At 38.4% G+C, this 11118-nt stretch overlaps 1 pseudogene; it reads right to left on the bottom strand.

Annotated features, from left to right (window-relative positions):
• Positions 1-9606: 9606 nt before the first annotated feature.
• On the bottom strand, positions 9607-10912 carry LOC143411677 (anamorsin-like; annotated as a pseudogene).
• Positions 10913-11118: the final 206 nt, after the last annotated feature.

Genomic DNA, 11118 nt, shown 5'->3' with positions numbered 1-11118 from the left:
TATCTGACATGCTTATTCTTTCTTAGGTAGAGTTTCTATAAATTCTTGCTTAAAATTTGTTCTTAGTTCTATAAGTTTTGGAATATTTTGTATCACTTTTTTTCTTCAAAATATATACTTAATTTTTTTGCCTTTAAAATTTTCTTTAATCTATTCAGAGTACAATGTTTAATTTTGACATATTTGCAAATTTTCTAATATTCATCCTATTGCTTAGTTTTAATTTAATGCCCTTGTTGTCTGAAGAGATACTTGATATGATTTTGATCTTCTTAATTTATATAGTTTTGTGGCCTAAAATGTTACCTGTCTGAAAATTGTTCATGGATTCTTTAGAATTATTGCTGTTGGATGGAATTTTCTGTATGTATCTGTTAGGTACATTTGTTCTAAGGTTTAGTTCAAGTCCAAAATTTCCTGACTGACTTTCTATCTGGATGATATTTCTATTGCTGAAAGTAGGGTATTGGAAATCCTTTCAATTATTGTGTTGCAGTACATAAATTCCTTTAAATTTCTTGATGTTTGTTTTATTGTTTTAGATTATTAGATATTGGGTGTATATATTATTAGATATTGGGTACAGTTTGTATAGACTCTTTTTTTTCTTTTTTTATTGGTTGTTAAACACATTACAAAGCTCTTGACATATCATATTTCATACATTAGATTCAAGTGGATTATGAACTCCCATTTTTACCCCAAATACAGATTTCAGAATCACATCGGTTACACATCCACATTTTTACATAATGCCATACTAGTAACTGTTGTATTGTGCTACCTTTCCTATCCTCTACTATCCCCCCTCTCCTCTGCTCCCATCTTATCTCTCTACCCCATCTACTGTAATTCATTTATTTCCTTGTTTATTTTCCCATTCCCCTCACAACCTCTTATATGTAATTTTGTATAACAATGAGGGTCTCCTTCCATTTCCACGCAATTTCCCTTTTCTCTCCCTTTCCCTCCCACCTCATGTCTCTGTTTAATGTTAATCTTTTCTTTCTGCTCTTCCTCTCTGCTTTATTCTTAGTTGCTCTCATTATAACAAAGAAGACATTTGGTATTTGTTTTTTAGGGATTGGCTAGCTTCACTAAGCATAATCTGCTCTAGTGCCATCCATTTCCCTGCAAATTCCAAGATTTTGTCATTTTTTAGTGCTGCGTAATACTCCATGGTGTATAGATGCCACACTTTTTTAATCCATTCATCCATTGAAGGGCATCTGGGTTGGTTCCACAGCCTAGCTATTGTAAATTGTGCTGCTATGAACATCGATGTGGCAGTACCCCTGTAATACGCTCTTTTAAGGTCTTCAGAGAATAGTCTGAGAAGGGCAATAGCTGGGTCAAATTGTGGTTCCATTCCCAGCTTTCCCAGGAATCTCCATACTGCTTTCCAAATTGGCCGCACCAATTTGCAGTCCCACCAGCAATGTACAAGAGTACCCTTTTCCCCACATCCTTGCCAGCACTTGTTGTTGTTTGACTTCATAATGGCTGCCAATCTTACTGGAGTGAGATGGTATCTTAGGGTGGTTTTGATTTGCATTTCTCTGACTGCTATAGATGGTGAGCATTTTTTCATGTACTTGTTGATTGATTGTATGTCTTCCTCTGAGAAGTGTCTGTTCAGGTCCTTGGCTCATTGTTGATTGGGTTATTTGTTATCTTATTGTCTAATTTTTTGAGTTCTTTGTATATTCTGGATATTAGGGCTCTATCTGAAGTGTGAGGAGTAAAAATTTGTTCCCATGATGTAGGCTCCCTATTTACCTCTCTTATTGTTTCTCTTGCTGAGAAAAAACTTTTTAGTTTAAGTAAGTCCAATTTGTTGATTCTTGCTATTAACTCTTGTGTTATGGGTGTCCTATTAAGGGATTTGGAGCCCAACCCCACAATATGTAGATCGGAGCCAACTGTTTCTTCTATCAGACACAGAGTCTCTGATTTGATATCAAGCTTCTTGATCCATTTTGAGTTAACTTTTGTGCATAGTGAAAGGAGGGGATTCAGTCTCATTTTGTTGCATATGGATTTCCAGTTTTCCCAACACCATTTGTTGAAGATGCTATCCTTCCTCCATTGCATGCTTTTAGCCCCTTTATCAAATATAAGATAGTTGTAACTTTGTGGATTAGTCTCTGTGTCCTCTATTCTGTACCATTGGTTCACCCGTCTGTTTTGTTACCAGTACCATGCTGTTTTTGTTACTATTGCTCTGTAGTACAGTTTGAGGTCTGGTATGGCTATACCGCCTGATTGACACTTCCTGCTTAGAATTGCTTTTGCTATTCTGGGTCTTTTATTTTTCCATATGAATTTCATGATTGCTTTATCTATTTCTACAAGAAATGTCATTGGGATTTTGATTGGAATTGCATTAAACCTATAGAGAACTTTTGGTAATATCACCATTTTGATGATGTTAGTTCTGCCTATCCATGAACAGTCTCCTCAAGTTCAAGAATCAAATAGACCACAACACAATAATTATGGGTGACTTCAACACACCTCTCTCACCATTGGACAGATCCTCCAAACAAAAGTTGAATAAAGAAACTATAGAACTCAATATCACAATCAATAACCTAAACTTAACTGACATATATAGAATATATCAACCATCATCAAGTGGATATACTTTTTTCTCAGCAGCACATGGATCCTTCTCAAAAATAGACCATATATAATGCCATAGGGCAACCCTCAGTAAATATAAATGGGTGGAGATAATACCATGCATTTTATCTGATCATAATGGAATGAAACTGGAAATCAATAATAAAAGAAGGAAGAAAAAATCATACATCACATGAAAAATGAACAATATGTTAGTGAATGATCATTGGGTTACAGAAGACATAAAGGAGGAAGTCAAAAAATTCTTAGAGATAAATGAAAATACAGACACAACATAACAGAATCTATGGGACACAATGAAAGCAGTTTTAAGAGGGAAATTCATCACCTGGAGGTTGTTCCTCAAAAAAAGGAAAAACCAACAAATAAATGAGCTCTCACTTCATCTCAAAGCCCTAGAAAAGGAAGAGCAAAACAACAGCAAATGTAGCAGAAGGCAAGAAATAATTAAAATCAGAGTGGAAATCAAGGAAATTGAAACAAAAGAAACTATTGAAAAAATTAAAAAAACTAAAAGTTGTCTCTTCGAAAAAATAAATAAAATCGACAGACCCTTAGCCATGCTAAGGAAAAGAAGAAGAGAGAGAACTCAAATTACTAACATACAGGATGAAAAGGCAATATCACAACAGATGCTACAGAAATACAGAAGACAATTAGAAATAATTTTCAAAACCTATATTCCAATAAAATAGAAGATAGTGAAGACATCAATAAATTTCTTAAGTCATATGATTTGCCCAGACTGAGTCAGGAGGATACATACAATTTGAACAGACCAATATCAATGGATGAAATAGAAGAAGCAATCAAAAGACTACCAACCAAGAAAAGCCCAGGACTGGATGGGTATACAGCGGAGTTTTACAAAACCTTTAAAGAAGAATCAATACCAATACTTTTCAAGTTATTTCAGGAAATAGAAAAAGAGGGAGCCTTTCCAAATTCATTCTATGAGGCCAACATCACCCTGATTCTGAAACCAGACAAAGACACCTCAAAGAAAGAAAACTACAGACCAATATCTCTGATGAACCTAGATGCAAAAATCCTCAATAAAATTCTGGTGAATCGGATACAAAGGCACATCAAAAAAAAAAATGTGAACCATGATCAAGTAGGATTCATCCCTGGGATGCAAGGATGGTTCAATATACGGAAATCAATAAATGTTATTCACCACATCAATAGACTTAAAGATAAAAACCATATGATCATCTCAATAGACTCAGAAAAAGCATTTGACAAAGTACAGCATCCCTTTATGTTCAAAACATTAGAAAAACTAGGGATAACAGGAACTTTCCTCGACATTGTAAAAGCTATCTATGCTAAGCCTCAGGCTAGCATCATTCTGAATGGAGAAAAATTGAAGGCATTCCCTCTAAAATCTGGAACAAGACAGGGATGCCCTCTATCACCACTTCTATTCAATATAGTTCTCGAAACACAGGCCACAGCAATTAGACAGACGAAAGAAATTAAAGGCATAAAAATAGGAAAAGAACATCTTAAATTATCACTATTTGTGAATGTCATGATTCTATACCTAGAAGACCCAAAAGGGTCTACAAAAAAACTACTAGAACTAATAAATGAATTCAGCAAAGTGGCAGGATATAAAATCAACATGCATAAATCAAAGGTATTTCTGTATATCAGCAACAAAACTTCTGAAACAGAAATGAGGAAAAACACTCCATTCACAATATCCTCAAAAAATAAAATACTTGGGAATCAACCTAACAAAAGAGGTGAAAGATTTATACAATGAAAACTACAGAACCCTATAGAGAGAAGTAGAAGAAGATCTTAGAAAATTGTATAGACTCTTGATAAACTGACCACTTTTTACTACATAATGAATGGCCTTCTTTGTCTTTTTCTATGTTTTTTTATCCAGAGTCTGTCCTATGATATAACAATAGCAACCTCTGTGTCTTTTTGGTTTCTGCTTGCAATATAATATCTACTTCAATCCCTTCACTGAATGTCTCCTATAAGCAGGATACAGTTGGATTGTCGTTTTTAATCCATTCACCCACTTTTTGCATGTCGATTGAATAATTTATTCTATTTAGGGTCATAAGGGCAAACTAAACATACTAAATTCTAAATTTACTTTTAAAGGTGCCTAAGGCTTTATCAATTAACTTCGGGGTAACTTATTAAATGGAAATAAAAAAAACCTAAAATATTTTTTGTAATTTACGTTTTGCTTTTCAGGTGCTATTAGTGTTGCCATAGGACATTAGTATATATAAAAAAATTATACTTGAAACAATGTGAATTTTGTGTCATACTAACTTTGTACTAAAACCCAAAGCATATTAGTTCATTTACATGGTAGAAACATGTGATGTTGAAGGGACCAACATCAAAATTGATATTTAGAAAAGACCCTAAGTTAAAAATCATCAGAAAAGTAAAGAAAAACATCATATCTTTTTAAATATTTCAACATTTAATTAGTGAATTAATGAATATATTTAGTTATTTGGATAATTTGATGCCTATTATTATGTGGAAATATTTTCTTTTTAAAAAATATTTATTTTTTAGTAGTAGTTGGACACAATACCTTTATTTTATTTATTTATTTTTATGTGATGCTGAACCCAGGGCCTCACACATGCTAGGCAAGTGCTCTGCCACTGAGCCACAACCCCAGCTCCAATGTGGAAATATTTCCTAGAGATTAATGAAACTTACTTTTGGGTTTTGTGTTTAATTTTTAAGTATAACAAAGCACAAAAGAATAAGATTAAAAATTTGTTGTAGGCAGAAAAAGGAGAAAGTAAATAAATAACCAGAAATTTTATGCATGTTTTACCTATTTTTCTCAAATTAGCCATAATGAATCAGATGCTATTCATGTTCAGTTCATTAAAATCAATTTTATTACTTATTTATTTACTTTTATATAACTATATTTTATATAGTTATCTTTTAGAAGACTGCTCTAATTTTTTTCCTTAGTTACAGAAGCAAATTGTTGCTGCCATATGGATGACACTTTGGATCTCTTATCTAGAGGGAAAAATCTCTCCTGTTTCTTATTTTTTCAATAGAATATCCCTTCATTTTGCCATGTAAAGTACATTTATTGGCACTTGCAAGTACTTAATATAAAACTTGAAGTAAATTTATTCATAAATACAGGCAAGTTTAGCTTATTTGAATAATTTTTATGGTAAAAATGTTAATAAAATTCATATGAAAGTCTTAGGAATATTAATAATTTAATTTCTGGTTTTCTAGGGGGGATCTTGTTTCTTTTAGTCAGTAAAGCAACTAATCAAAGTTTAATTGGTTTATAGCTATGTATCCATTCTGCAATGCATTTAAATCTTAATTTTGTTATAGAATAAAATTCTAAAATGTCTGAAGAATATGGTGTAGAAAAAGGAAATTTTGAAATAAGAGAACAGAAATAACAATAGAAAAACTTAGAATTTTGGAGTATCATTCTATAGACACATAAGTTAATAGAATTAGAAACAATTAAAATTTAAGATAAAAAAAGGGAATGGTCATGACTGAAGTCTTTTAGCTTTATGCTCACTTTACAGTCTTCTCTGCCTCTGCAGTGATACAGAGATAGGTAAGCCTGTGCTACACTTCATCTGACTTGAAAACATTGTGCTGCCCATCACAAAACCACACATATATACATATGCTTACAGAACACAGTGGCAAACGCCTGGTTATCTCAGTAACTTCCAGGCTGATGCAGAAGGATTGCAAGTTCTAAGTCATCCTCAGTAATTTAGTGTGTCCCTAAGCAACCTAGAAAGTCCTTGTTCCAAAATAAAAAGCAAAAAAGAAATAAGAATGTGGTGTGGTACTAAAACACCAATGGGTTCAATCTCTGATTCCAAAGAGTAAAATAAAATAAATACATTTGCTTCATGTTACAACATATAACAAAAGAAAAGTTTATGCTTAATGTTTTCTGCTATCATGTATTAAATGTTAACATGCCAGAAATAGTTTATGAAAAGCATAGAAAATTATCCATATATCTATCCATATAATTATCCATGTAACTTATTGCAAGTACCAATAAATGTACTTTACATGGCAAATTGAATGGATATTCTATTGAAAAAATAAGAAACAGGAGAGATTAACAGGAGAGATTGTAGATATAAACCATATCTACATCCATATGGAAGCAATATTTTGCTTCTGTAACTAAGGAATAAAATTAGAGCAATCACTGCTGTGATAGCTATCACAACAAACTATATAAACTGATGCATCAATGAATAATATGACTCAACAAGTGATGCTCAATCAAGGAGTCAATTTACTTTTTGAGGAAATGGACATATTGATAGATTCCTCTGCTTTGAATTGTTTGCAGAACTTGTCTGGACTATGTATCACTTGTATGCATTGTGAACTATCTGTTGGTGCAGCGAATTATGGTAGTGCTGGCATATCTTTGATGATGGTGTCATTGGTGGTACAATTTTCCCAAAGGAGCCATCAATTGGCTTGGTGTTGTGGCATTTCTGTATCCTTCTCCCTTCTGCTTGTGATGGTCGTTCAGCTAAAATTTGGGGGCCATCAGAGGTGAGGCAAAGAACCTCACCCCCCCCACTGGCACCAAGGCCAAATTTGGGGGCCAACAGAGGTGAGGCAAAGAGCCTAACCCCCCCACTGGTGCAAAGGCCAAATTTGGGGGCCAACAGATGTGAGGCAAAGAACCTCACCCCCCACACACACACTGGTGCAAAGGCCTATCCACAAGTATGGCTGTATGCTGGACCGGTAGTCAATGATGGGTAAGATCCAATTACAATGGTACCAACCTAAGACAGGAGGCTGACACCTTGAGGTCAGCTCATCCCATGACGAGTAAGGACCATATGTAATATTGGACAACCTAAGACAGGCACAGTCCCTAAACCCCATGCTTGGTGTTTAATTAAACAGAAGGGGGGAGATGCTGAGAGCCACAGCCTAGTCCGAATGAGGCATGGCATTTTTGCCAGAAGGGAGTGGTTGAGAGGTGACGCCAGCAAGCTAGACCCCTGCTGTCTGCCTCAGCGCCGGCTACTTTGGAGTTCTTGCATTGGTTGGGGAAGTTCTGGAGGAGGGATTTCCAGTTGGTGGTGTTCAAGGAAAGGCCGCGTGGGTGGCGTTCGCGGGAGTTCGGGCAATAAAGGAGCTCCTGTTTTGAACCTACAAGTGCCTCATGGCAGCTCGGTTATTTTTTGCCCAGCCAGACTGTGGCAAACTATATAAAATACAGTTATGTAAAAGTAAATAAATAAGTAATAAAATTGATTTTAACCAACTGTACATGAATAGCATCTGATTCATTATGGCTAATTTGAGAAAAATAGGTAACACGTGTGTACAATTTTTGGTTATTTATTTTACTTTCTCCCTTTTCTCCCTACAAATTTGTAATTTTATTCTTTATTTTCTGCTTAACACACCAGTTTATTATCTTCTTCTCATTCAACTTCTCCAGCATCAAACAAGCACCCATTTTATTTTGCAGTGCAGGGGAGGGAACCCAGGGCCTCACACATTGCAGGCAGGCGCTCTGCCACTGAGCTATATCCCAGCCCTATTCTCAGTTTCTGTATGAGGTCCAGGCACAGAAGACTGCTATCAGGGCATCACAGGCTGTGCTCTCACCTGGAACTCCAGTTCTTCCAAAGGTCTGAGGTCCCCATTTTCATGAGGACTGTGTGCTGGGGACTTGTCTGCACTAGGAGTTTCTTGCCCTATGGGCCTCTCAAACTGTCATGCTGATTCCTACAAGGTGGGTAAGGAAAGCTCTTCCTTCTCTAAGTTCTTTTAAAGGATCAACTGTGGGCAGGCTCATTCAGGATAATCTTCCTTTTCATTAAATCCATGAGGATTTTAATTATCTCTGCAAAATCCTTTTACTTTTTCCACAAAACCTCACCTAATCCCAGAAGGGAGATTCTAGTGCATTCACAGGTCTTGCTCAAACTCAAGGTCACTCAGGGCAGGGGCCAATGGTTGTCTCCAAACTCTGCCTCCCACAAAGGATTTGGAATCCAGCTAGAATTTAGTCATAGCCATAATTCCAGCAATGTGGACCAGGGTAAGCAAAAGCAAGCTGAGAGAATCAACACTTTTTAAATACACACAATCTCTTCAAATATTTGGCAAGATTGGTTTCCAGATCTGTGTGGGTGGATCATGAGGAGAATAAAGGGGTCTCTTGCTCAGAGACTTCAGTTGGTTTAGAGTGCTCTCCTACTTCTCTCCAAATTCTTACTAACCTGGACTCTTCCACAGTAGAGGAGAGAGGCCATACTTCATAGCACAGTGCTGGCCCTATTTGTGGGGAGACACCAGGTTCCTCCAGAAAGACAGTTTCATGGTCCCTACTGATGGATGTCTGTGACAGATATCACACACACATACAGAGCCTCTCTTTATAATGGATACACAGAAGTATGCAAGTTTAATACCTATAGAGGAACAGAAATGACACGGGACACAAATGCAACACTAAAGTGAGGGGGGGAAGGGGTAGAGAGACATGGGATGAGATCACAGTCACTTGTGAGTGACTCCTTTGGTATTGAGACATGAGACAGTTGACTCATCACTAAAACTGCATATCAAGTAAACCACCAACTTGGGAAGACAGGTACATGGCAGGACTGAACTTAGGAGAGGGGCAGGGCCTGGAGCTTGTCCCAGAGTCCAGACACTCAAAGATGTCTGGGCTCGAGAGTGTCTGGTCCGTGCTTCTGTAACACCAGGAGAGGGGCCTCTTCTGGGCAGCCTCCCTTCTCCTAACACTAGATGAGGAAAGAGTCCCTGGCTGCAGGAAGCCAGGCAATCAAGCCTGGGTCTTTGGATACAAACAGCAGCACTACACACCACTGCACCCACAGCCAGCTTCCCTGTCTATAAGCACCCACCCTGAAAAGGGATTTCCAACAGAGAGCCAGAGAGTCCAAGGAGGTGGGAGGAGCCCCAGTGGTGGGATCTGAGGGAAAGGAGGTGGTGGAAGAGCAGATGTGTCCCATGGGTCCTCCTAGGCATCATGAAGATTGCCATCGCTCAGTAGCACCTTCTTGCCAGGTTTGAAGGCTAGCATCCCAAGGTAGGGGCAGTTGGCACAGCGGAAAGCATCACCCAGGTAGCAGTTTCCACAGGCTGACTTGGGCTGGGCATTCTTCTGTTCCTGTAACTTCTCTTTTTCTAGTTCTTCTGCAAGGCCACAGGTGCAGTCCTTACAAGCCTTTCTCTTTTTTTCTTTCCCCACCAGAAGCAGCCCCTAGGGAAGCAGGATCTGTTTTTTTCAAATCTTCTGGATCCAGTAGCTCATCTGAGTCAATGAGATCCATGCTCTCGTCCTCCATGTCATTGGCAGAGAGGGTCCAGAGCTTGGCAGTGGCAGGGTCCACAGCAGGTTTCACCAAAGGAGACTTTTTGGTGATAGAAAGTTTAAGCTGACTGGAAGAACCCACTTCAAAGTTTGGCTTTTTGCCTGTGATCTGAACAGAGAGCAGGCTCTCACTGTTGCAGCCCAGGTGTCACTGGATAGACTGCTTCTCCTCAGGACTCAAGGACTCTGGCTGCAGCTCTTTTACTTCCACAAGACCAGAGAGAGTCAGAGCTGAACACAGTTTAGACACTGTCTTCACTTTGCTATCTTTATCTACAGCTGTCTCTACTGGTTCTTTGGGGAAAAGACATCCCCCAGGCCTAAGGATGTGGGCCATCTCAGCCAAAACCTCGGCACTGTGCAGAGTCACACTTCCTGGGACTACACCTGACAAGATAAAGTCAAAGCTGGATTTCTTGTGGGCAAACCATAACAGGTGGCTCATGTTCTCCACCAACACTTGGCCTTCATCACCAGTTAACACTTGAAGTTTGTCTGTTGCGACCCCTTACCCGCAAGGAAGACACAACTCAGGAATCTTCTTTCAGCAGTTTATTCAGGCCCTTGATATTTCTTCTAATCCTCTCTCGGATGCCCCTCCCAGCCTTAATAAAGCATCTCAAGCCCCAATGCGAAGCTGCCACGTGAAACTTTCTCATAGGGTGTTGAAAAACCATGCGCCAACTCTCCCAAATAAGGAGTTGTTTGTCACAGACCACAGCGGAGCCAGCGCCATCTTGTAATGGCGACCATAATCTGCAGAAGCGGCTCACCACATTTATCCACCAGATCTTTCAGAGCCTCCACAGGGGATGACTTATCCCAGACCACTGCCACAGCCTGGCCAGCTGAGATCCCAAAATAGGCCATTCCTCCAGTGTTGACAGAACCTAAAAGCTTCAGAGATGCAAACTTCTGAGAACCGGGACACAAGGTCACAAGAGTTGGCTACCAGGTAGAACTGGGTCTTGGACTCCATGGCCTGAGCTCAGGTATTTGCCACCTCAGCGATCAGTGCCCGGGGATGACTGAGTGACAAAGGAGACAACCCAGGAAGGGGAGGGAGCCACAGCATC

The sequence above is a fragment of the Callospermophilus lateralis genome, chromosome 12, assembly GCF_048772815.1.
Source record: "Callospermophilus lateralis isolate mCalLat2 chromosome 12, mCalLat2.hap1, whole genome shotgun sequence".
Classification (NCBI taxonomy): Eukaryota; Metazoa; Chordata; class Mammalia; order Rodentia; family Sciuridae; genus Callospermophilus; species Callospermophilus lateralis.
This window is presented reverse-complemented; position numbering and strand designations above follow the sequence as displayed.